The 26,881-nt window shown below is 42.7% G+C and overlaps 1 long non-coding RNA gene across 4 annotated transcripts in view; it reads right to left on the bottom strand.

Annotated features, from left to right (window-relative positions):
* The window catches only part of LOC135968199 (uncharacterized), a 274,382-nt gene that overhangs the window by 81,437 nt on the left and 166,064 nt on the right, over positions 1–26,881 (bottom strand). The gene's annotated exons all lie outside the window — the stretch shown is intronic.

The following is a 26,881-nucleotide window of genomic DNA, read 5'->3' as shown; positions in this document are numbered from 1 at the left end:
GTGCAAGCCAGCAAGATGAACCTTTGGCTTGCATTAAGCAGCTGAGCAGCGTGGTCGTGAGAGCCCTGGTCCAGAAATCGGAAGAAGTGACAATCCATTCTGTCCCCACCTGCATAGCTCCTTGATCATGAGCAAGATAATCCGTCTCCTGCAGGCTCTGTTTTCTTATAAAAAAGGGTTATTTTGAGGATTAGGTTTGAAAAGTGCAGGTAAATTTTTTTGTAAAAACATAAGCATTCCAGTACATGCTTTGTTTTTACACTGTGCATAAAGCAACAATTTATGAAACATTTTCAGAGGCATTCACCCCTCCAGTCTTCTCAGCAACCACAGGAGAGCAGCCCCATTAATTCCATTTTACACACAGACAAACTAAAGCTCAGATAAATGATGACACTTGCCCAAAGTCGAACAGGGAGTGAATGGAAGAGAAGAAATCAAATCAAACTGCTTCTGCTTCACATTTCATGTTTTCCGAGCCCCATGCTGCTTCTCCTCCAATCAGGCATTTTTGTTGTTGTTCTTGTTACTAATCCACCGGGAAGTGGGGATGGCCAGTGCACTGGGAGCTGCCGGCCACTGCAGGGTCCATCCCCACAGTGAGACCGCAGGAGCTCGTCTCCTGCAGCCGTCGTTCCCACGGTAACCTACCGGAAGAAATGAAGTCTGAGTGTACTGCTAATGAATGGAACCTGGGAGTTCACAGGGAAAGCATCATTCTAACAAGAAACCCTGTGAAATAAGCACTCACCCTGGGAACACGGGCATGGTGATGCAGCAATGGCGACCTTGGAGGTGGTGATTATCCAGAGAGTGGGTGCGCGCAATGGTTGGGAAGGAGTTTGCATGGCTGAACCAGTTCTTTAGACAGAATACCCCAGGATCACAGAGGTATACATCACCCAGCTCAACTTCTTGGCTGGGATCATTTCCTCCAATCACTCAGCTCTTTTGCTCTAATTGTTTGCTCATCAAGCAACCTTCAGCTCTGCGATTTAGTCTCTTGAGTGAATTCTGGAAGGGGGCCTTGCAAATGTCAGATCATTTTATCCCTGATTAAAACCCTTCAACATGACCCCACAACCCTACAGATGAAGCTCTCTCATCTAGCTTTCAAAGCTGTTATAATGAAATATTTTCTTGATTTCCAGGCTTGTATCTTGCCACCCCCCAGCCCCTAGAATCTATGTTCCAGGCATACACTTAACTTTGCACAGTTCCTCCAAACAGCATGTTCTCTCTCACCTCCAGGACTTGGAGTACACTCTTCTTTCTGCCAGGAATTCCTTCCCTACTCTCCCTACCCCCAGCTGCTCCCAACTGGAACTCATCTCAGCTGTCCAAAACCTTCTCTGAGTATCCATTCCCCAGGAAGGCTGGACTATGGCCCTTCATCCACACTCCCACAGCCCCTGGACTTAGTCATTGCACTTACAGCGTTTCCTGTGTATTTTTCCCTCTCCTCCATCAGACTGTAAGTGATTTGAAGACAGGAAGATCTCACATATCATCGTATCCCCAACAGAGTTTGACACCTGATGCATCGCAGACACTCTGTAAGTATTCCATAGGTAGTTACAGAATAAAGTTTCAGGTCCTGAACCAGATGCTGCTCCTACTGTAATTTCACAGCTGATGCTGGTGCCACAGATCCTGGTCTTTGATACAATGAAGTTTCTGACATTGCCTAACTCGAGAGCCATGCGGGAGCCCGGTAAAGACACAGACGCCAAAATATGAGGCCTGTTCCCAAGCACCCATGGCTGAGGTTCTAACTGAAGCCATTGCAACAAGAGGAAATCAAAAACACTGAAGCCACAGCTGTCAGCAGCCTCTGAAATAACAACAGCAACATCACACTCAAGGTAAAAACACCTCGGGAAGAAACGGCACTTAGATAGAACCACATCAGTAGAGTGACTGTGAGGGAGGCTTCGAGTTTACAGCAGGTGCTGGCTACCATTTGCGTCTTGTGGTTTTGTGGTTTTTTTTTTTTTTTTTTTTTTTTGAGACAGTGTCTCACTCTGTCTCCAGGTTGGAGTGCAGTGGCGTGATCTCTGCTCACTGCAACCTCCACCTGCCAGGTTCACGCCATTCTCCTGCCTCAGCCTCCCGAGTAGCTGGGACTATGGGTGCCGCCACCACGCCCGGCTAATTTTTTGTATTTTTAGTAGAGATGGGGTTTCACATGTTAGCCAGGATGGCCTTGATCTCCTGACCTTGTGATGTGCTGGAATTACAGGCATCAACCACCACGCCCAGCCGTTTTTATGGATCTTAACAGCCATTAGCCTCTGTGGGAGATGAGGGACTCAGCTCAGGGAGGTCTGGCGCCAGTTTGGAATCCATTTGTCTTCTGGATAACCCCAGGACCCTCACAAGCCCTTGTCTCTTCAGAAAAAAACTGAAAGCAGCACAGTACCTTCAACCTAACTAGATTTTCAGATTCACAACACACCTGGATCAATTTGCAAGATCTTCTCCCAATAAGATTTTTAGTGATGTGCTCTATAAGTTGCCTTTTTAGTTTGAGGTATTTGGTGTAACTTAAAAATCTACTGCAGCCATGATTTTGCTCAAGAAGAGAAAAAAAACAAACCTCTACAAAAACAGTTCAAGAAGTTTCTGCTTATTTAAATCAATCTTTAACCCGGAGAAACAGCATAAGCAACACTAGAAAGAGGGAAATGATAGTAATTAACACCATGCATTAACATAACTGACTTACCCAGGGCTTATTTTGCACAAGGCATTTGGCAAAGCATTGTTTCATTCAATCTCCTCCACAACACAGCAATGTGAGTGCCATGATTACTCCATTCTACAGCCAAGGAGGCACAGCTCAGAGGTTCAGTGTCCTCCCCAAGGTCATAGGGCTGGTAAGTGGGACTGAAACGTGAGATGTGAACTCCAGCCAGTCCCAGGACCACACAGTTGGGAGAGAAGTAGCACTGCCCTCTCCAGCAAGGCTCCTGCCTCAGACCAGTGTCTTGGCCTTCACACTACTCATATACCCAGAGCAAAATGTCCGTCTCCCTTTCTTATTAAAGAAACTTGCACTCTGCCAAATATATACATATGCACACATATATGCATACATACATGCATACTTGTGTGTGTGCGCTTGACTATATATACATGTATGTATTTATTTTAATTTTATATCATTATTTTTATAATAGAGTTACTTTTATTATAAATATATATTTAAATTATTACAATTTACATGTCAAATATATAATGATTTAAATGTATTGAGTATTGGATATGATTTAATATGATAGGGGAATTCTATGTGTATTTATGTATATTTGTTATTTTGTATTACATTTTATACATTATGTTATTTTAATAAACCACAGGCTAGAACAAGGCATCAAGCCTATGGGTGAGTGTAAAGGTCAGCTGTTGGAATCAAAATTTATCTGGATGAAAATGTGACTAAAAAGTGACATTATATAACGAACTGGAGTTCTAGTTATCCTTGTGCTCAAGATCAGTCAGCAGGGTGATGATGAGATTGGGAGTCTGAATATGATATTCGGAAAGCAAGCCGGGAGGCCAGCCTAACCTGGGCCGGTCAGCCCCACATGGAACGTCTGAATGCCACAGCACGTGAGGGAGAGAGGAGACCCTCAAACCAAGGCACACTCGAGGCTGGCCATCAGGACTGCGGCGAGTCCAGAAACTGTTTGACAAAGTGAATGACTGTAAGAACAGTTATTCTATATCAATAAGTCAATAGGGACATTGTTAAAATATAGAATTGTGAGGAAATTTTATGTATGGGTTTATGAAAAAACACAAGTGTGTAAAGGGAAGTTTAGCAAAATACTAAATAGCCTGCTGGAAATATTTTCAACCAAATTCCCTATTTTGAAGACTCTTCTTTTAGTAAGGGCTAATCTGATGTCAGACCTTTTAAGAACAATAATGTCATAAGATGTTCTGTACCCAAAGTTCTTTGAGGTCAGGACTGCAAGGTCATTGATGTAAGCAGCAGACCTACAAATTACCCCCAAATGTGCCCATGCCACACAGAGCGTCTCCATGTTCAGGAAGCACGTGGGCATCCCGGAGGGTGTATGGGAGAGCCATTAACAAAACAAACTACTTTTCCCAAGGACTTCTTCCTGAAGCAATGACTGAATTTGTATTTGAATATAACTTGCTTTTTCCCCAGCAAGAGCATGATGGCATTGTGTGTGTGCCTGACACAGACAGAGAGCGAGCACCAGTGAGGATGATCTGAATTTACCATCTCTTCCTGGAAACTCACTTCCATTATGCTGTCCTTTTGATGAGAAATGTCACCATCTGCTCAATTTCTTTGTCAGAAATCTGACAGTCACCCTGGATCCCTCCATCTCTCTTGCCACTCCCATGTCCAATTAATGATAAATCTCTCCCAGTTCACTCCCCTAAATGACACTCCAAATTTTGACCTCTTAATCCTACACTGCCAGGACCTTAGTTTGGGCTTTTCAACACTTCCCACCTGGGTTCCCACAGCAGCCTTCTAACGGATCCCTACCTTCCAAATTGAGCCCCTCTCACTCCATCCTCCTCTCTGCCACCAAAGTAATTTTTCTAAAAGGCAAATCCAAGCACATCCCAACTCTCATTAAAATCCTTTGAAAGCTCCCTATACAACCCACACCCAGCTCCTTACAGGGCACAAAGGGCCCTTTCTGACCCAAACCCATCCACCCACCTCCGCATCACCGCCCACCCTCCGACCTGCAGAAGCAGAAACTCCACTCACACCCTGCCCTCCCGAAGCTCTCGCCACACCACGTGCCACTCCACCTCTCCAAGTTGGCAAGCTCGCGTCTTCTTCCAGCTGTGCCATCTCCACACCTCTTTGCTTCACCAACTCCTTATAACATACTCCACATCTGCACCTCTATGCTTAGCCCTTTCTCTAGATTTCTAAGCTCTCAACAAGTAAATGATAATGAGTAATTGAAGACTTGGGTCAAATTGTACTACGGAGGTTAGAACTAGATGTGTGGATATCTGGAGAGGTGTAAAGAAATAAATTTGAAAGAAAGGACATCTCCCGAGGAAACCAATCAGCTAGGGAGAGTGAGAAGAGGGTCCAGGACAGAGGACCAGGAATGCCCACATTAAAGAGCCAGCCATAAAGGATGGCTCTCCCAAGCTGAATAGAAATTGAATTGAGAAGGGATCATAAATTCTGAAATCAGGAGTCCCTAAGCGACATTTCAAAAATTAACTTCTACAGTGGAGGTAACAGTTTTTAATCGTTTCCCTCTCTTCCTTTAAAAATATCATCATTGGCCAAATGCGGTGGCTCATGCCTGTAATCCCAGCACTTTGGGAGACCCAGGTGGGCAGATCACAAGGTCAGGGGTTTGAGACCAGCCTGACCAAAATGGTGAAGCCCCATCTCTACTAAAAATAGAAAAATTAGCCGGGCGTGGTGGCAAGTGCCTGTAGTCCCAGCTACAGGAGGCCGAGGGAGGTTGCAGTGAGTCTAGACTGCACCATTGCACTCCAGCCTGGGCAACAGAGCAAGACTCCGTCTCAAAAACAAAAATTATTATTAATGTCCCTTGAGGCTCTGAGCTTTTCATTTCCGCTATTGTCTATATATTATTGAAACCTACTGCCACAGATATTCCCATATAGGTACACAGGGTTTAAGTCTTGTAAATCTGTCATAACTAGAGACAAATTGTCTCCTTGGACAATTTGGGATAGTTTACTCAAAGATAGCCTTCCTAATTATCGAGACTATATACAATTCCCTTTTTATCATAGACACTGCCGTTTTTTCCCTACCACTGAAACATTTCTTAGTTGTCAATTACATACAGATGATTTCTTGAGCTGATTTTATTTATTTCTTTTTTATTTTTTGGCTATTGCCTGAATTAGTTGAAACTTTTTCTTGTCCTCTAAATAAAATGCCAGTGAAGACTTGCTCACCACATCTTACCTTGCCATGGTTTGAATTCGTATTCCTATTCTAACTTTCTAACTTTGCAGTCACGTTTGCAAGATAACTTTCTTCCCATTTATGTCTACAATTAATTAGAGCACTGCATCTCCCAGGTTTACTCTTTCCATTTGAAGATAATGAAACCTGTTTTTCAAATTTTTTCCAACTAGATGGAGTCACCACTGAGCTTCTCCGGCAGGCTTGGCCCCATCTCCAGCTAGTTCTTCAGGACTAAGCCAAAGCATAGCACACGTCATATTTTTATAAATTTGAATTGTCAAAACTACGTGTCTTGGACTCATACCATTGACTTGTTGAGGATGCCCCAGCCCATGAGATTTTGCTGGACCATGCCGCATGCGTGCTATTACACTGGCTCTCCACACACCTTCCCTTGGTAAAGGTCCTTGGGTTGAAAGCCACCTCTCTTAAATCAATACAAAATACTTTTTTACTTTTTTCCCTTTGTCTCCTTTTCTCATGCCTGCTCCCATCATTCTAGCTCTGCTCCTTGGGTTTCCTTCTCTTTTCTTTCTTTTTTTTTTTTTTTTTTTTGATAGAGTCTTGATCTGTCGCCCAGGCTGGAGTGCAGTGGTACAATCTCGGCTCACTGCAACCTCTGCCTCCCAGATTCAAGCGATTCTCCTGCCTCAGCCTTCCCGAGTAGCTGGGATTACAGGCATGCACCACCATGCCCGGCTAATTTGTATTTTTAGTAGAGACTGGGTTTCTCCATGTTAGTCAGGCTGGCCTCGAACTCCTGACCTCAGGTGATCCACCCACCTCAGTCTCCCAAAGTGCTGGGATTACAGGCATGAGCCACCGTGCCCAGCCATGCACTCACTTTTCTACATGGTTCATGAAAAAAGCAATACCCCAAGTTATACTAAGTTTGTCAGGGTGACTCTAGGATCACTTTCTTCACTCAGTAGCTCCAGATCTACCCACGCATGTAGTTGATGCCTCCTGAAACTGTTGTTTTAGGAGCTCCAGATCTCAAGGGGCATGTTCTTGAGAAATTTCTACGTTGGTGCTATGGTCAGTCACTGTACAGTGGGGTTTTATGCCAGAAAATTTAACTCCAGAGCTGATGAATTCATGGCTTCAGCAAGAGGAGGTAGAAATTCAGCAGAAAGCAAGAGGTAGGAAGATGTAGATTGAGAAGGAGGAGAAAGAATGGGATATAAACAGAGATTCTGAAGAAGCAGCCTGAAGTGGGACTTTGAAGGTCTATTAAATTTTTTTTTTAACTAGTTAGGTCTTGATCAAATTTATAGTTCACGATTTTGAGTGAAGGGCATGTGACACATTTCGCTTGTCACAGCACTGGTTCTTTGTGACTGTCATTTGCATATCATCTCACAGAACAGCCACATGGTTACTGTATGTGCTGGAGAGCCAAGCACAGCATCCCCTTTTGATGTGAACCATGAGGTGTGGGGGTTAAATTGCTCCCCTTAGGCGCTATCTGGGGCTCAAGAGTCTTCCCTTGGGGCTGTATAGGGAGCTAAGCATGGCTACCAGCTTTCAAAAATCTTCTTTAAGCAAACTCTTCTAGCATTCTATACTCATTAGAAATCTAGGAGGTTTTAGTTTTCCTTCCAGTAATGATGACTTTTCATTTAATTTTGGAATTATAACATACAAATTATAACATTTGTATGGTCATAAATTTAAAAACAAAAATGATGAAGTGCTTATTCCAAAAGAAAATGAAACTAATATTTATTCTTAGAAGCACAACCAAAAGGAATAAAAGGATATAAAACCCATCTGATATTTTGACAAACCTCACCCCTCATGCCTCACGTAGCCATTCACCCTGGAATTCGCGGTTGCTGTTCCGCTTGACAACAGATCATGGAAACTCAATGATTCCTGAATTCCATCGTCTTTCAACCCGAATCAAAATAATTGAGTATACATTACCCTTGGCCATATAACCCAAGGGGAAAAGAAACCCTTTAATTTCATAGATTTTTATAAACAAGGTCCTTACAAAAAGGCAACTAAAGAAGTAGTGCGGCTGTCAGGGTGTTCAGTGAAGACCTGTGGCCGTTGGGAGAACCAAGTGGAGCCACATTTAATGTTCCCATTAAAGTGTTTGATATTTTTATTCATATAAGAAAAATGCCTGTGCTGAAAAATAGTTTGAGGCAATAAACAACAATATGGAGAAAACTCTGAATTTCAAGCAGTTTTTAAAGAGTCTAGTTTCCACAGGCCCGTTTGGCAGCATCTTGCAAAGAAACCCCTGAGAGTTCAATTTAAAATTTGTAAAAGAAAACTAGGTTTCACATCCCTGGAGTTAGCCAGTGGGGAAAGTTTATCTTAAGGGAGGAGATGTAAGCCTGGAATAATAGCCGTCCTGTGGTGTGACTGAAAACCAGGTGACATGAGGGAGAGAGTTGTCTACGGACCCTAGAAGCAATGCAGAAAGCCAGGACAGTGTGAGGAGCAGCCAGACACCGAGGCAAGGGTAGGAACAGGCCAGCTGTGAAGAGCTTGGGAGAAGAGGATAACCAGCAGACTTGGGATGCAAAGACTCAGAATTGTCTGATTCAGTGACTATGAAGAAAATCCAGCTGGGCACAGTGGTTCACGCCTGGAATCCCAGCACTTTGGGAGGCCAAAGCAGGTGGATCACTTGAGGTCAGGAGTTTGAGACCAACCTGGCCAACATGGTGAAACTTCATCTCTACCAAAAATATAAAAACTAGCCAGGTGTGGTGGTATGCACCTGTAATGCCATTGTACTCCAGCCTGGGCAACAAGAGTGAAACTCCATCTCAAAAAAAAAAAAAAAAAAAAAAAGCATGCTTTTTTAAGCCGTTAACTTTAGAGCTCTGAATGTGGTGAACATGTTTCCCTCTTCTCCCCTCTCCTACTTTGCCAGCTTAACATGATGGTTGAAGTAAACCCATCCAGTAAATCCTGATGTGCGGCAAGAATAAATGTGTGTGACTTTTACAGCTGTCAGAATTTAATGCTGCTCAGCAAATGCAGTCTGGTTTTTCAGGTGTAGTCGCGATTACAGATAGCCTTGACACATTGCTTGCATTATCGCCTTTTAGAATTGCTACCTCCATCAAATCTGATCTTCTTTCACTTCAGCCTATCACAGAGTCAGCTATGCAAATGCACATAAATACATGACACTTTCCATGGTCTCCTAGCAAAGACAGTAATACAGAAAAGCTGACCCCCCCAAACATTAGAATAATGCAATTCCTATTTAGAAGACAAACTACAACTGTTAATAGCACTAAAAATCAATCAGAATGCATGAAAGTGGTTATACTGCAAGCAGACAGATGGCAATCATCCATTCAAAGGAAATTCTCAGGGGTTCATTAATCACCTGGAGAAGGAAGATCATGTCATAATTGGACCAGAATCTTGTTTGAAAAAGAGATACACATACATCCAAATCAGATCTATCAATACAATTGCATTTTGTGGCTTCTATTGGCAGGTGCTATTTAATTGATTCTTTATATGCAACAGTCAGGCTTCGAACTTGGGAAATTGTCTCAGTGTTTGTGTTTTGACTAAATATTCATCTTATTTGCTGCCTGAAGCTTTGCACATTGTCATGGGGGAAAAGTCAGTCTTCATGCTATTTGACATTAACATCAACTCCTAAGTGTAAGTTTCATTTTCCATCAAGAAAGAATAGACCATGAACATTTTTCACCCAAGAGGCCATATCCTCTACTCCTTTCGTAAGTCTCCCCTGGATAAAACGCAGTCCTCTATCTGCAGGGGCACTTAACAAATGTCACCGACTCATTCACTTGCTGTTAGGTGACAACAGTGAGAATAGGGAACAGGAGATGGCAGTGGGGTGAGGGTGAGAAGGGATGAGGTTTCAGACGCTCTTATTCTCTGACTTGCTATAAATATCATCTCATTGATCATAATGCCACTAAGAGTTGCAGAATGAACTACTTCGAACGGCCCCTGGTTGACTAATTGTATAATTTTATTCCAACGGAGCCCCTCTGGTTCAACACTGAGGCACACTGGAGTATTCGTTGAGAGCTAAACATCTTAACCACCTTGGAATGTAACCATTTGCCTACGATTTCACAGGGTGCAACTGACAAGTCCTTTGTGGCCAGTAACACCAGATGCAGAGCCAGAAAACAAGACTTCAAGTCCCAACTTGCTCATTTAGCCGACCTCCGCAAGTCATCATCTCACCCAGTCTCTGTTTCCTTTTTTGTACAAATGGATGAGATTGTAATTATCCTATATCACAGCAAAGAACTGGTGTGAGGATCAATGTGTGGCATTGTCAATATGGACACAGGCCACAAAGTGCTGTGAAATGCACAAGCTTATTGTTATGCTTGCTATGTGTGTGCACTCACATACACACACGCACACCTACCTGCATGGCAATAACAGCAACTTCAGCAGGGTCATTCACGTGTGAGGGAATAAGCATCCACCAAGCCCAGAGACAGGGAGGAACTCACTGGCAGGAGCGACTAGGCAAGCCCCAGTGGGAGGTGAGGGCGGCCTCTAGAGAAGTATATGGAAACACTCCAGTTTCAGGAATGAGCATATAAAGTGTATCCATGGAGGAGAATGAATTAATTTTAGAATTTTAGGTATTTTTGGCTTTTGCAAAATAGAAGCAGAAAGAAGAAACAGGTGGGTAAGAGGAGAAAAACATTGTGATGTGAAGGAGGGAGACAAGAGTCTGGCGAAGGCAGAGGCAATAGGAAAGGAATGAAGAAGGAGGGGGAAGCAGGGAAGCATGTTAATAAAAGGCCCTAGGGGCAAAGGCTTAGAGATAAAAATGTGTGCTCGATCAAAAGCACAAACGCATCAAGATGGTCTCAAGAGGTGAGCAAAAGGATTTTCCAGATAAGGATTAAAAGAAGTAAACTAAAAATCAATTTTAAAAGCATTCAAAGGGCACAGAACAGAGAAAGGAAACAGATACCCTTATATTTTCATCGCTCTTTATAGATTTCAAAGTGATGCTATGACTTCATCTATGAGGTCGTATTAGAGTGAATATTATTATATCATTGTTTTGATTTTATAAAATTGGAAACCCAGGTGATTTTCCCAAGGTCACATGTCTAGTACACGGCAGAATTACAACTCAGGGCCCAAATTTCTTGGAGTTCATACTACGTCATACTGCCTGCCAACAGTGCGAGAAAACTGTCATAAACAGAAGGAAAACAGCGTTCAGAAGATAAAATGCCTTGCCTTCCTTTCCTCCCTTTTTATTGAAGCACGCTTAGCTAAAACTTCTAACAACTAAAGGAAATTTATATATTCTTTCTGTAACTAAATACAATTGACACAAGTTGATAAAAAAGGAAAAGGGAAGCAAAATGTTAGAACTAATTTTGTATCCATAATCTTTATGCAGTTAAGTTTATTTTGTAGTGATGAAGAATATCAACTGTTGTAAAGCATATTAAATATTCCTAGAACTTGCCTATGCATAAAAGCTCTGAGGAATCTTCCAGGGCTCAGTTGAGATGCTGAATAATGATGGCACATCGTGCCAGGCATCCATGCTGAAAATAAATCACCATGCACAGTCCTAATCAGGGGAATGTCATACAAGGCTTTGACAGAACAGTACTCTCTCTCCTAATTTGGGTCCCATCAATAAACTTGCAGTGTGTCAAAGGTAAGTAGTCATCAACTGAAGATGGGTAGGAAATATTTTGCAGTTTTTAGGGTTCTTGTAATACATACATCATATGTCCATCTCTGATTTTAAACTGGTGTCATGGAGTTTCCATGAAGGATGAGGACAGAGACAGTCTCCCTTGAAAAAGGGGAAAGTAATTCTATGTAGCCTCAAGAGACTAAAACTTCTCATAATACCAACAAAATTGTCAAATGTATGCATCGTGGTTTTCTTCATGTTTCCAATGTCAAAGCTATTCAAGGATTTCTTGATTAGACCCATGGGTGCATGAAACTCAATTGGAATGCACTTAGGTCTTGCATTTTATACACAGGAGCAAGGCTCAGTGGATCAACCTCTACGTATTAAGAGCTGTAATCAAAGGAAACCTCCTTACTTAAAAGTTTTGCCTTGGCATCATAAGACTAAATAGAGGCATACTGTTTGGATTCATGATTATATTATCCAAATGAAATCCAGAAGTATTTATTGTGCCTTTTTATGTACAAAGTGCTATGCACTCTAAGTGATACAGAAAGTGAAAGATTTCATCTCTATTCTCCAAATACTCAGAAGCTTGTTAGAAAAGTCATTTAGCTAATGGAAGGTTAAGATATAAGATTTTTAAAAAGTGAAATAGGATGAAAAAATTAGGGTCATATCACTAATAGGTACATGTTTAATGAGTGTGCACTTAACTTTTTCCGTTCTCAGCTTTTTCCACTCTGAAGTACGGCTGCTGGGAGCTGTAAGTGGCACGCAGCATCTGGCAGAGGGCTTGCTGTAGCAGACCTCCACGAGTGGAAAGTGTTTTTATTATTACCCTTCTTTTATTATACTACTGGTAATATTAACTCCTGCTCACTTATGTGCCTTCTCAATAGAACCCCAATTGTAAAGCATGATCTCCATGTTCTTCTTTCAATACTAATTTTTGGAGAGAAGAGTAATTACTGAAGGAAACAAAGGCATGAAATCTGATTAGATTACCCTTTCCACACTCACAAAGCTGTGTTCCCTGTGCTCCCAGCCTGGGGTCATGAAACTACTGCCCTTCCAACTCAGGTTGTGTCCCTTAACCCATTAGCCATAGAGTAGAAAATACATGTACATATACATATACACACACATGCATACAAGACACTTTTATATATACACACACAATTATATATACACACATATATGTATGTATAAAAGTGACTTGTAAACTGCAAAACTTCAAATATGAGGTGCAGTTGTTGCTATTATTACAGAAAATCAGCCTGGCATCCTCTGGTGGAGTTCCAGCTCTTCTCTGTATGAGCTGTGTGAAATGGAGAAAGTTGTCTAAGGAGATGGAAGATCTCCTTAGACAAAATTTGGCTGATAATGCAGTTGTGAGAATGAAATAGCAAAATATTTGCAAAGCATCTAGCATAATGCCTGGCATAAAGTGGGTTCTCCGTTTCATTTTTTTCTTTCCTCTTATAGGCCCCACAGATTTTTGATTATTGACTTCCCTTCTAATTGTAAGCAGCCTTTCAGACTGTTTAGGATGGGTGTCATCTTTTCTAACTTCGGCTGTTTTTTTTTAAATGGAAAGACAGGGTATATGTAGTCTGTCTCCCTTTCATGTTTGGGCATCTTTATAACATCAGAGCTAGAAGCTGTTGCCTTTCCTACCTGTCATACAGATGGAACTTGCTTTCTTGCCTTCTGCTCTCTGGATAGTGGATACTGAGAGCACACCCATGGAGTTAGATGCCATGCCTGGTTCTAAGACATCAGGAGTGCCTGTAACAATCTGGGAACTTCCACAGTGTTCTTGAAGGTGTATTTCAAATGCCAAGAACACAGAAAAAGATAAAAACCCAGAGAGGACCCCTGAAATGATACATCAGAAGCCCTCCTCCTAATGGAATGTATGTTGGAACGGTAAAAGGTTTAGGGTAAATTAAGGGGTTCTGAAAAGATAGAGTGATATGGAAAAACACACCCATTTACATAAATGCCAGGAACTTTTGACCCTCTGAGTTGAATGTGAGATGTGGTAGCTCTTCCTTTGATGCCGTGATGCACCATAAGGTCAAAAATAATCCCCAAGATACTGAAACCCATGGTGATCTCCATCTACTCTTTACTCTCTGTTACCCCACAATATGGGGCAGCCATGGCTCTGAAAGGTGGCAGGGGAGGAAGAAAATTAGAAATTAATCACTGATGTGTGAGTAATGTGTGTCTCCTAAGACAGAAAGACAGCCTACTGTTCAGTGTCCCAGTAACCATCATTGTTCATAGGTATCCTGATGCTGATTCTGAAACTCTCAGGATTTTGAAGGGCAGCCAGTCAAAGTCACTTGGGGAAGATCTGGCACCATCCCTAATTCCTGCTTCCCAGATGCAGAGACCTGGTCTCAACGTAATCAGGAAACTTCATTCCTAATTACACACTAAATCAACTCAATCCACTAAAACATACAAGTAGTTCCCGAAAAAAATAATTCGCCTTGGAAATATTGCATACATCATACGTACAATTTTATGGACAAGAGTACATTGTGAATAGACTTACACAATCCCCCAAAACAAAATCGTGTTTTGGCAATAAATACTCTGGGCATAATTTAGTTGAGGTGTGAAAATGTCACCCAGTGTTTCATTCTGTACTTTGTAATCATAGGCCCTCCGTTTCTTACTGGGTAATTACTACTTTGTTCGTCTCTTATCATTACCAGCAAAGTCCCTATTCTTTAATTGGATATTAAACACGGAGCCACAGCCCATGGAAAGTACAAATGCTTCTCATAATGCTGGTCATCTGGAGCTCCAGCATATTAATTTCTGGCACAGAATTTGAGGTTTGATGGAAACTGTAAAAGAGATATTTGTGTTTAGTTAAATTGAGGAATTTGTAAGAACAGGGCATCTGAAGTTTGCCTGCAGCAATGCACATTCAGTTGCCTCTCTGTGCTCGAATACAGCTCTGCATGGCTGCAGGCATCCTCTAAAGTCCATCTCAACAACTCCAAGCATAATTTGGGTTTCTATGCAAACCAACAAGATTGGGATACAGAAAAGAGACAGAAGCAAAATTCATTTAAAAACAATGAAACGATTACATTCTATGTAATCGTTATAGTGAACTTATTTCTAAAACCTGATTTGGACATGGCCACAGTGCTCAAATGAGGTCATGGATTTGTATCTAGTGAAGTGGTAACAAGGAAAGACCTACAGAGACAGCATTCATAGGCCCCCAAAAGAAACGAAGCATTCCTAATTGCCAGGTAGCTCAGTGAACGGTGGAAGGCAATGAAGCATAACCAGCCTCACAGAATTAATGAGGCAAAATGGATCCCATCACAGTCTTGAGTGCTATTCACCACTTCCTCCCTCCACAGGGCCACGGTGGGAGTTTCAGGAACAGAAATTTGCCTCAGGTTAATAGGAGACTGAAAGCTCTATCCAAAGTACCCCGGGCATGGACAGGGTCCTCGGGGACTGAAGTCCTCGCTGTGCTAAGGATGCTCCGATCTAGGGAGAGGGTAACAGATTTTACTTGGCTTTTCTCCCCTTTTACCTAGTTTACCAGCAATTCTCACATCATTCACAACCCAGAAGATTCTTACTCCAATTTTGCACATCTCAAACCACGGTTGGAAGCATTCCAATGCAAACACAAAATTTCCTTGGGAGCTGTCAACTTAAACCTGCCTGGCAGGGAGCACTGAAACTAGGCCTCTTAGAAACTAGGCCTCATATAGAAAAAATTAACACCAGGTGGCTCTGGATAGGGTCCCACCCTGCCTCGATAGGGTCCCACCCTGATAGGGTCCCACCCTGCCAATTCCGGGAAACAACCTCATGGGGTCCCACCCTGCCAATTCCGGGGGTCCCACCCTGCCTCGAAGTTCCCAGAATCAGCAACTCCAAGAAAAAACCTCATAAGGTCCTGCTCTAACCAATTAGAACAAGACACCTTGCTCAGGCCATAGCTAGACCCAATTACCACGCGCCTAAAGCTTTGTTTGAATTTCGCGCCTTAAGCTGTGTTTGAACTTGTGTTTGCCTATATAAACAACCTGTAACAAGCAGTCGGGGTCCCAGGGCCAACTTAGAGCTTGGGACCCTAGCGCGCTAGTAATAAATAACTCTCTGCTGTGAATCTCGTGTCGGTGATCCTTCGCGGCGACCCCTGCCCAGGAGGGAATCGACAGTTCGGTTCCAACAGCACAAGTTCCATGGGATGTTAATTGTGATTACTGGAGGACAGAAATTAAGGTCGCAGGGTATAAGCTGATGAGAGAAAAGATCTTATCTGTCTTATTCACAGCTATATCCCTGGGTCTAGAAGACATGGCAGACCCTCAACTGAAAGTCTGTTGAATTAATCAGTAAAAATAGTAATGAACAAAAGTAGGAAAAGCACTAGAAGATAATTACATAACATGAAAAGTTTCTTTACTGTTGAGTTTTCTCAGCCTATTAATTACTAAGGTATACAGAAAATCTTTAAGCTGTTATTTAGTTGGCACATTTCCCAAATACAATATATGAAACCTTTTCTCTCATATCGTCTGATGGGACTAGTGTTAAACAGAGCATGTTAAATTAACCTTATTTAAACTCTGAGAATTATTGTTATCTAGGCAAAATACACATGCCAATTTTTAAGGCATAATTTTTTTATTTCAGTAGCTTTTGGAGTGCAAGTGGTTTTCAGTTACATGGATGAATCACACAGTGGTGAATTCTGAGATTTCAGTGCACTTGTCACCTGATCAGTTTACACTGTACCTAATATGCAGTTTTTTACCCCTGCTCCCTCCATCACTTTCCTGAGCCTCCATCATATCACCCTATATGCCTTTGCATCCTCATAGCTTGGCTGCCACTTATAAGTGAGATCATGCGATATTTGGTTTTCCATTCCTGAGTTACTACACTCAGGATAATGGCCTCCAGCACCATCCAAGTTGCTGCAAAATACATTATATCATTCCTTTGTATGGCTGAATAGTATTCCGTGGTATATTTAGACCACGTTTTCTTTACCCATCTAGTCAATGGGCATTTAGGTTGGTTCCACATCTTTGCAATTGTGAATTGTGCTTGTATAAACATACATGTGCTGAAACTAGGCCGCATAAAACTTAGAAACTAGGCCTCATAAAAAAAGAACTTAAAAAAATTAACACCAGGTGGCTCTGGATAGGGTCCCACCCTGATAGGGTCCCACCCTGCCAATTCCGGGAAACAACCTCATGGGGTCCCACCCTGCCTCGAAGTTCCCAGAATCAACAACTCCAGGAAAAAAACCTCATAAGGTCCTGCTCTAACCAATTAGAACAAGACACCTTGCTCAGGCCATAGACAGACCCAATTACCACGCGCCTAAAGCTTTGTTTGAATTTCGCGCCCTAAGCTGTGTTTGAACTTGTGTTTGCCTATATAAACAGCCTGTAACAAGCAGTCGGGGTCCCAGGGCCAACTTAGAGCTTGGGACCCTAGCGCGCTAGTAATAAATAACTCTCTGCTGTGAATCTCGTGTCGGTGATCCTTCGCGGTGACCCCTGCCCGGGAAGGAATCGACAGTTCGGTTCCAACAGTGCAAGTGTCTTTTTCATGTAATGACTTCTTTTCCTCTGGGTAGATACCCAGTAATGGGATTGCTGGATTGAATGGTAGATCTACTTTTAGCTCTTTAAGGAATCTCCATACTGATTTTCATAGAGGTTGTACTAACTTACATTCCCACTAGCAGCGTATGTATTCCCTTTCCCACGTCCACGCTAACATCTGCTGTCTTTTGACTTTTTAACAATGGTCGTTCTTGCAGAAGTAAGGTGGTATTTCGTTGTTGTTTTAATTTGCATTTCCCTGATGATTAGTGATGCTGAGCATTTTTTAATATGTTTGTTGGCCGTTTGCATCTCTTTTGAGAAGTGTCTATTCATGACCCTTTGCCCATTTTTTAATGAGATTGTTTTTTCTAGGTGATTTGAGTTCCTCATAGATTCTGGATTCTAGTCCTTTGTCAGATGAACATGTCATTTTTTTTTTAAATTGAGGCGGAGTCTCGCTTTGTCACCCAGGCTGGAGTACAGTGTCGTGATCTTGGCTCACTGCAACCTCTGCCTCCCAGGTTCAAGCGACTCTTCCTGCCCCAGCCTCCTCAGTAGCTGGGATTAAAGGCGTGTGCCACCACGCCAGGCTAATTTTTGTATTTTTAGTAGAGACAGGATTTTGCCATGTTGGCCAGGCTGGTCTTGAACTCCTGACTTCAGGTGATCCGCCCGCCTTGGCATCCCACAGTGTTGGGATTACAGGCATCAGCCACCACACCCGGCCAAACATGCTATTTTTAACTGTACCTTGCAGCAGTGATGATTAGCTCTACTGCAACATATTTCACAAATCATATCCTGAAATGCTAAGATGTACATAGGCAGCTCACTGTAGAACTGTGTGTGTGTGTGTGTAGAGAGAGACTATAGTGGACTGTGTAGTACAACTGTAATAAACTCTGTGTATCTATATCTATATCTCTACGTGTATATATGGCCTGAGTTGTACCGCTTTGCCAGCGAGAGCTGGTGGAGCCGACTGTACACTCCACCACTGGCATACCCTAATGAACATCTCCCGTGCTATTCTGAATTGAGCACGGATGGTAAACATGTATCACTTCCTCTTCTGAGGTTTCTCATTCTGGTGACTATTTTTTTTCCGGCCAACAGTTTTGGCCTATATTGGCTGATGGGGAAGTACAGGTAACAATATCATAACTTTTACCAAAAAACAAAGGAAAGGTATCATGCTGCCTGTTCAAAGGCATGTTTTGAGATTGGCCTCTCCAACTCTTTCCAGATGAGCCTTAGGGTACGGCCTGATATTGTGCTCCAGGGTAGATGCTTGGGATAAAGTGGCCAGTGAGGAATATTTCAACACAAATTGTGTACTTGCTGATAGTTTCATTAAAATCCCCACACTTCTGGTATCTCAACAGGAAACAATAAGGTCACTCCCAAGCTCTCAGAAAGAACAGGGAAAGGTAGACAAGGAAAAGATCATGTTGCTAATGAAAAGCCTGGAGCAGAAGAAGCACCTGAAAGAAGTCCTATGGGGCTGCTGTATCCCCTGCAGGAGGCTGCTCTGCTTTAAGAAATGACTGTGCAGGTGCTGCTGGAGCCAAAGCAGCAAGGCTCTGGCTCATGTCCTCTGGTCATCACTGCCCACAGGTTCCCAGACACTGGATTTCACCTGCTCAGAGACCTGCCTCTTGGCAACCCTTACCCTCAACTACCAGGATCTCCTGTCGGCAACTAAATACACTCAGATCTCTTCATTCGCAAACAAATCAAAACAAAAAATGTCCGCCACAGCCACGATGAGGAATAAAATATCCATACAAATCTATAAGAATGTATTTTAAGTATTAGCAACTTAATTGAAAAAATGCTAACTTTATTGTTTAGAAAATTAAGGTTTTTATGTAAGTGTTCAGTTCCCAGATTCAAAATAATTTCTGATAATGTGGTCCTAGATGGCATCCAAAAAACAGGATTAGGAAGTGTAGAACACTTTAAAATCTAAAAACTACTACTTCTACTGTATTACTAAGCTACTATTATGTATTAATGATGTTATCTCCATTGTTTATAGAAAGAAATTACAGTTTGTTGTCATTTTATCTTATTTCTACATCATTAGTGGTGCTAGAGATAAAATTCAGTCATAAAAATGCAAATTACTAATAAATAAAACTAAATAATGCAAATTAAGATGAGATAGTATTTTTCCCCATCAGAGTGTGATGAAAAATACATTCTCATACATAGTTTGTGGAAGTAAGTTTGGTAAAACCATGTTGAAAAGTACTTAGGCAACTTATATCAAGAATCTTAAAAGTATTCATTTCCTTTAAAAACCATTAATTCTACTTTTAAGAATCTCTCCTCTGTAATCCCAGTGTTTTGGGGGGGTCAAGGTGGGCAGGTCATTTGAAGTCAGGAGTTCGAGACCAGTCTGACGAAAATGGTGAAACCCTGTCTCTACTAAAAACACAAACAATTAGCTGGGTGTGGTTTCATATGCCTATAGTCCTAGCTACTGGGGAGGCTGAGGCCAGAGAATTGCTTGAACCCGGAAGGCAGAGGTTGCAGTGAGCTGAAATCACGCCACTGCACTCCAGTTTGGGCAACAGAGTGAAACTCCATCTCAAAAAAAAAAAAAAAGTACAGACTAAAATATGTAATTATATGACATCTTATATAATGGATTATTTTGTTATTAAAACTTTTCTTGAAGAATATTTAAATATTTGTAAAATCATTTTGTCTCATGCAACATTTGGGGCATACTTATACTACACACACACACACACACACACACACACAGAGAGAGAGAGAGAGAGAGAGAGAGAGAGATTGCTTATGTGAAACTCAAATTTAATTGGGCATCCTGTATTTTATCAGGCAACTCTACACCCAGCCCTCCAGAGACCCCCATGCTGCCAAAGGCAATGCCTCTGGTTGGGCGTGAATCCCTCTGGAGGCCAGGTGGCAGCAAGACTCCATATTGAAGTAACCACTGGCCTCCAAAGTGCCACCTCGCCTGGCTTTCCCTCCTTCACTCTGGCCTCGCTCCATTACCTTGCAAGTGTTCCGCAGCCTGGCATTCTCTCTTGAGAAAGCACTTTCAACAAGGGAGCAGCATTTTTCAAATGACTTACTTTCTTGTATGTTTTATCAATTCCCAAATTCAAACCTATAACCCCAAACGCCCTGAACTGAAGCATTTGCTGGGAGAATGGAGAAAAAGGGAGGGATTTGTGAGAAAATAGAAGTCGATAGGGTTCTATTAGTGTTAATAGAACTTGTGTAGGGATAATAGAACTTGACACAGTGTGGGTGTGAGGGTTGAGGGAGCAGATGAGCTTTAGAGGAGGTTTCAGGCATGGGACCTGGTGGGTCGGGTGCCGGGTACTGATGAAGGCACTGCAGGGAGTGAGGGCACAGGTGCCGTGGGGAAGGTGAGTTGCACTTGGTGAATTGCAGGTGCCTGACAGCCATCCCAGTGAGGAGGCTAAGTAGAAACTGTATGTGGGTCCCACACATGCCCGGGCTCCTACTCTGCCTCCTCTCTCTACCGTTCTCACCACCATTTCCACCACCAACACCTGCTCCACCTTGAATTGCACCCCTACTTCAAGACTCAGGGCAAATGTCACCTTCTCTGGGAAACCTTTCTTGACCCCTTCCCAATCTCACATGCCACTCTGCAGGGTCATGCACTGTTTATTTGTGTGTGAGCCACCATACGGTGAGATCCCTCCAGTCAGGAAGACTCTCTGATTCAGTTTTATATCCTCAGCACCAACCACTGCACTCAGCAAACGTTCCTGGAACTGAACTAGTCTATTACCTGTAAGACACTATGCTAAGAGCTATGAAAGATGCAAAAATGCAAAAGACACAGTCAACTTATGGACTCTGTGGGGATATAAAGCTTGAACATGTAACAACTCCACTTTTATCTTTGCAGTTATTCTTATGAAAATACAATCTAGCTTGATACTGGCAGAGAATATGTAAAGTAAATAGGAACAAGCTCAATTGTTTGATATCGAGAAAAAACTGGCAAGCCAGTGGAGAACATATGCATATAATTTTCCGTAATTTTTACAGTATCAAGCAAGTTCTTATGATGCAGTAAACACAATTCTTTCTCGATATCAAACTTAATATAACAACTGGGGTCCTCTCAAGGAACAGAGAGCATCCCCAAATTAAAATGACTCAAGGATAATTTAATTTAAAAAAATTGTACAAAGACAACAGTAAGACACTGGCAAACCACAAGAGAATTTGGAGCAACCCAGTAACCCTGGGCAGGCAACTGCAGAGCCCTGTTCTCTGCAAGGCCTGAGGGAGGGTGCAGGGCTGAGGGACCCCATCAGACCCATTGTCCAGAAACTGGCTGGGGGATGCCCTGGATGTCATCCAGTGGTTCTCAAACTTTTTGGTCTTAGGACTCCCTTCACATTCACCAAAAGTATTCAGAACGTGACCGGGTGTGATAGCTCACGCCTGTAATCCCAGCACTTTGGGAGGCCGAGGTGGGTGGATCACACAAGGTCAGGAGTTGACCAGCCCAGTCAAAATGGTGAAACGCTGTCTCTACTAAAAATATAAAAATTAGCCAGGCATGGTTGTGGGCACCTGTAATCCCAGCTACTTGAGAGGCTGAGGCAAGAGAATCACTTGAACCCAGGAGGCAGAGGTTGCAGTAAGCCGAGATTGCCCCACTGCACTCAAGCCTGGTAGATACAGCAAGACTCCATTTCGAGAAAAAAAAAAAAAAAAAATTCAGAATGCCAAACAACTCTTTATGTGTGACTTACACCTATCAAGATTTACCATGTTAGCAATTAAAGCTGAGAGGTTTTTTTCCTAATTTTTTGCTTTTATTATTAACTGACACATAATAATTTTACATATTTACAGGGTACAGTGTGATATTTCAATACATATTCAATACCATATTTCAATACCGAGTGTAGTGTTCATATCCGGGTAACTTACTTCCTCCTCACCTTATCATTTATTTGTGTTGGGAACATTAGCAATTGAAAATATATAATAAATTGTTACCGTAGTCCCCCTATGGTACTGTAGAATGCTAGAAGGCACTTCTCTCTAGCTTTACTGTTATATCTGTTAACCAACCTCTTGCTATCTGCCCCCAACCTTTCCCACCCCTAGTAACCACTATTCTTCTCTAAAACTGAGAAGATTTTATAATGTTCATACATTTATTTAAAATAACAATAATAAATCCACACCCTGTTAAGCATAATTAACATTAACATATTTAAAAATGGCTATTTTCAGAATAAATAGTGAGGAGAGTGGCATTGATTTACATTTGGCAAATGTCTTTGATGCCTGAGGCCTGGCTTAACATAAAAGGCCTGTATCCTCTGATCTGCCGGCATCCCGTCTGCTGCAATATCACATCGCCTCTGAAAAGCTGCACCACACGCTCATGAAAGGGGAGGAGTGCAAAGCGGGGGAATCAGGTCTTGCCATCACTATGAAATTAGTGTTGACCTTGCAGACTCCTCTAAGGGTCTCAGTGATGACACCGATGACTGCAGCTATCAGACCCCAGGTCCTCAGGCACGGACTGTGCAGCTCATCTCAGTGTCCCTGGGCATGTAGGTCCCGTAGTAGTATCCAAAACATACTTGCTAAATAAGTGGGTGGATGGACAGTTTTAGCAGTTAAAAGAATTTTGCATAAAAACAAAAAATATCATTTTATCTAATTTTTTTTTTTTAAATTAGGACCACTGAGCACAGTGGTGGCTCACGCCTGTAATCCCAACACTTTGGGAGGCGGAGGTGGGTGGATCACCTGAGCTCAGGAGTTCGAGAACAGTCTGGCCAACATAGCAAAACCCCGTCTCCACAAAAATTAGCCGGGTGTGGTGGCGGGCACCTGTAATCCCAGCTACTTGGGAGGCTGAGGCAGGAGAATTGCTTGAACCTGGGAGGCAGAGGTTGCAGTGAGCCAAGATCACTCCACTGCACTCCAGCCGAGGTGATAGAGCAAGACTCCGTCTCAAAAAATAAGTAAATGAATAAAAATAAAAAGATTTTTAAAAAGGACCAAAATTATAACTACAAGCTTATGTAATGCTCTTGCAATGGTTCTGCTCACTCATTTGTCCTTTAGGAGCCATCAACAAAAACAAACCATGTCCACCCACGAGTAGTGACCAGGGCTTTGAATATGTCTTCCTTCGAGATACTCAACAGAGGGTGGGATGTCTGGGGGGTGCTGAGTCACACACAAGACAAAAGCGCTGGGAGGGAAGGAGACTGGATTCCAATCCAGCTCTGCCAGGAGCCAGCTCTGTAACTGGAAGAAAGTCAGGCCTGAAATCTCATTTTCTCATCTATAAAATCAAGCAGCTGAGTTGTGTGCTGTGTGCCGCTGTAACCCCTTTGACCTCCCCTATCATGTGGTTCTATTTCTACTCACTAGGTAAATGGCCACCCTCATAATCACTTAGAAGCACATCCCCTTAACCCTCCAAAATGCCAGCTCTCAGCTGCACCAGGAATCTAACATGGTGATTTTTGTTGAACAGAGCACCTGTCTGGGAAAACAAATTGCTTATTTTTCAAATGATTGCTTGACCTCCTTCAAAATTATATATTGAAGACAAAAGAGAAATATTTCTTTCATAGCCAAAAAATACTTTTCTTTTCATTTGAGTATACCTCAAGAGGGTCCTATTAGAAAACCTAGGCAATGGCAGCATTCCTTTCCTGCTACATTCAAATGCCGTTTTGAAGAGAGGAAAAAGATGACCAGCTGAGTTAGGAAAATTCCATTTCTACTTACGAAAAGCCAATTATAAAAGCAATTGTCAATCACAACTATCTTCAACTAAGTCAGATTTGTAGGAACTACATTGCTTATACTTTACAAAATAAAATAAACTCCAGTAGGAAGAATAGTCATTACCCATACTTGCATCAGAGTCTTAATGATGAAAACACGTAATTATTTAATGGACTGATAACTACACGGGAAGAAGTGGTGTGGATCATGCACCAGCTTGAGCTGGAGAGACAGTGTTCCCACTGTGAACCCTGAAGCCAGAGGGCACGCTGCCACCCAATAATGGCCAACTTTTACAAGAAGCTGCAAGACATTGCCCTTAAGGACAAATGAGTGAGCAGAAATGGTCTTACAGAAAGACCATTGGCAGAAATTGCCCAGGGCTCCAACCATTCCCCTAAGGTGCCTTGTCCTTCCCTCATTGTTCTTGTTCTGGTTTTGTATCTCTGGTCTGAGCTTGGCATCCCACATAGGAATCCTGCCTTCTGCATCACCCAGTTCGTGTTTGTATCTGGACTCACAGGCACTGGAGTTTCCCACAACTCTGACCTGGCCTTCCTTTATGGCTTTCGGCATCCATCCTGTCTGAGATATCAACCATCCACTCTAGCTTTCATCCCTGAAAGCCAATCTCTGATCCTATCTGCTCAGCCAGGGCACAGCAGGCCACCAGCAGTTAATCCTCAGAGGTCAGAGGAGATCTGTTTCCTACCCATCTCCTGTTATGAACCAGCCTTGTGATGTTCAGCAAGTCCCAGTTTCTCTGGGCATTAACTTTGCTATCTGCAAAATGGTAACAATAATACACAACATGATGGCAAAGACTAAAATGGGTAATTGCTAAAGTGGCTTGCAGTGTGCGAAGCACTACACAAACTTAACTTCGTGTTTTTCCTTTGTTAAAAAGTACTCCCAAAGCAAACTTTTCCTTCATTTCCTAATCAAGCTTGATAATCGTCCTCTTGTCTAAGGAACTTAATATCTGGAAAATGCTTTCACCTTGTCACTCAGGGATCTGTGTGCCTTTCCTGCAAGGAATGGAGGCCAGTGAGTGTCCTGTGTGACTTTGAACATCAGCCCCAGCAGCCTTGGGAAACTGGGGTAGCTCCAGGGTCACTCAAGGCCCTTGCAGACAGCCCTCCAGCAAGCGGGGATTTGATGATGGATATATTCCCACCTTAGGTCACAATTCTGGAGCCACAGTGGATAAGGCCAGTAATGAGCCCTTCTTCTCAGCACAAACTCTGCCAAGCGCCAAGATCTGCCTGGCTGGGAATTGCAGGCAACAGCAGTACCAGAAAGCCTTCAGCCATCAGTTCTGCCCTTGCCTCGGGCCTGTCCTGACTGATTAAGAGGTAGACAGTCTTTCTCTGCATAAGAGAAAGAATGCTCTTCAGACTAGGGGAAAACATTCCCCTAGAGTCAACTATTTTCTAACTACTGCCACGCTGAGGGTGTTTAGAAGTCCCTAACACTATTTGTACACACTTACTGCTGTTCGCTGTCACTATTAGAGAAGGTGAATTCGCCCATTTGCCGAGTTTCATAGAAAGACACACTTTGGTTTAGTTGTGTTAAAGAGCTGGGACTACGGCCATTTAGGAGTCCACATGCTGGAGCCCCCATCCTCTACTTGGGCATACGCCCTGGGGTCACAGCTCCTGTGTGCACTGCCTGGTTTTAAGAGAATCTATTAAGGCAGAAATTTCATAGCCTGCAAGTCTTTAAAAGTTGAAACCACTGAACTAATGCCAAGAGATACGAGACCTCAAGCCCTGAAAATGTTCCAACTTCAGCACCTGAATGTCAGCAGGAAAATCAGCTCCCCAACTCTTGCACATTGTTGGCGAACCTGTAAAATGCACACTTCTTTAGGAAGGAAATGATGGAGATGCAGTAAAAAGGCATAGAGGTATAGCATTATTCTCCTTCAAATGCCTCCCGAGTCTAAAGCCCCAGATCCTAGAAAGGATACTAAGGGAACTCCTGCTTTCCTAGCTTGGAAGTACGTGGAAGACAATCAGGCTGACATGAGTTTCCATGTTCTTCATGACCCAGGAATCACAGGCTGCTTCAGGCTGTCTCCTTCTCCTCTCCTAAAAATCCTACAAGTAATACAACAGCTAAGTTTACATTTCAGCTCAGAGTTTAGTGGGATCTTTTTACACGTTTTCGTTTTATTTTTTATATGTATTTTTTGAGACAAGGTTTCACTCTGTCATCCAGGCTGGAGTACAGTGGTGCAATGACAGGTCACTGCAGCCTTGACCTCCAGGGCTCAAGCAATCATCCTCCTACCTCAGCCTCCTGAGTAGCTGAAACTACAGGTATGTGCCACCCCACCCAGCTATTTTTTTTTTAATTTTTTATTTTTAGTACAGACGAGGTCTCACGATGTTTCCCAGGCTGTTCTCAAACTCCTGGGCTCAAGCAATCCTCCTACCCTGGCCTCCCAAAGTGCTGGGGCTGCAGGCGTGAACAACTGTGCCTGGCTGATTTTTTTTTTTTTTTTTTTTTTGAGACGGAGTCTCACTCTGTCGCCCAGGCTGGAGTGCAGTGGCACAATCTCCACTCACTACAAGCTCCGCCTCCCAGGTTCACACCGTTCTCCTGCCTCAGCCTCCCGTGGAGCTGGGACTACAGGCGCCCGCCACCGCGCCTGGCTAATTTTTGCATTTTTAGTAGAGACGGAGTTTCACCGTGTTAGCCAGGATGGTCTCGATCTCCTGACCTCGTGATCCACCCGTCTCGGCCTCCCAAAGTGCTGGGATTACAGGCGTGAGCCACCACACCCGGCCAGTAAATTATTTCCTTGTGAAGTTTGGGAAAATAAACTAAAATGCAAAATGA

This window comes from Macaca fascicularis, chromosome 18 (assembly GCF_037993035.2).
Source record: "Macaca fascicularis isolate 582-1 chromosome 18, T2T-MFA8v1.1".
Lineage (NCBI taxonomy): Eukaryota > Metazoa > Chordata > Mammalia > Primates > Cercopithecidae > Macaca > Macaca fascicularis.
The sequence above is the reverse complement of the archived record's forward strand: the minus strand, read 5'-3'. Positions and strand labels throughout refer to the sequence as shown.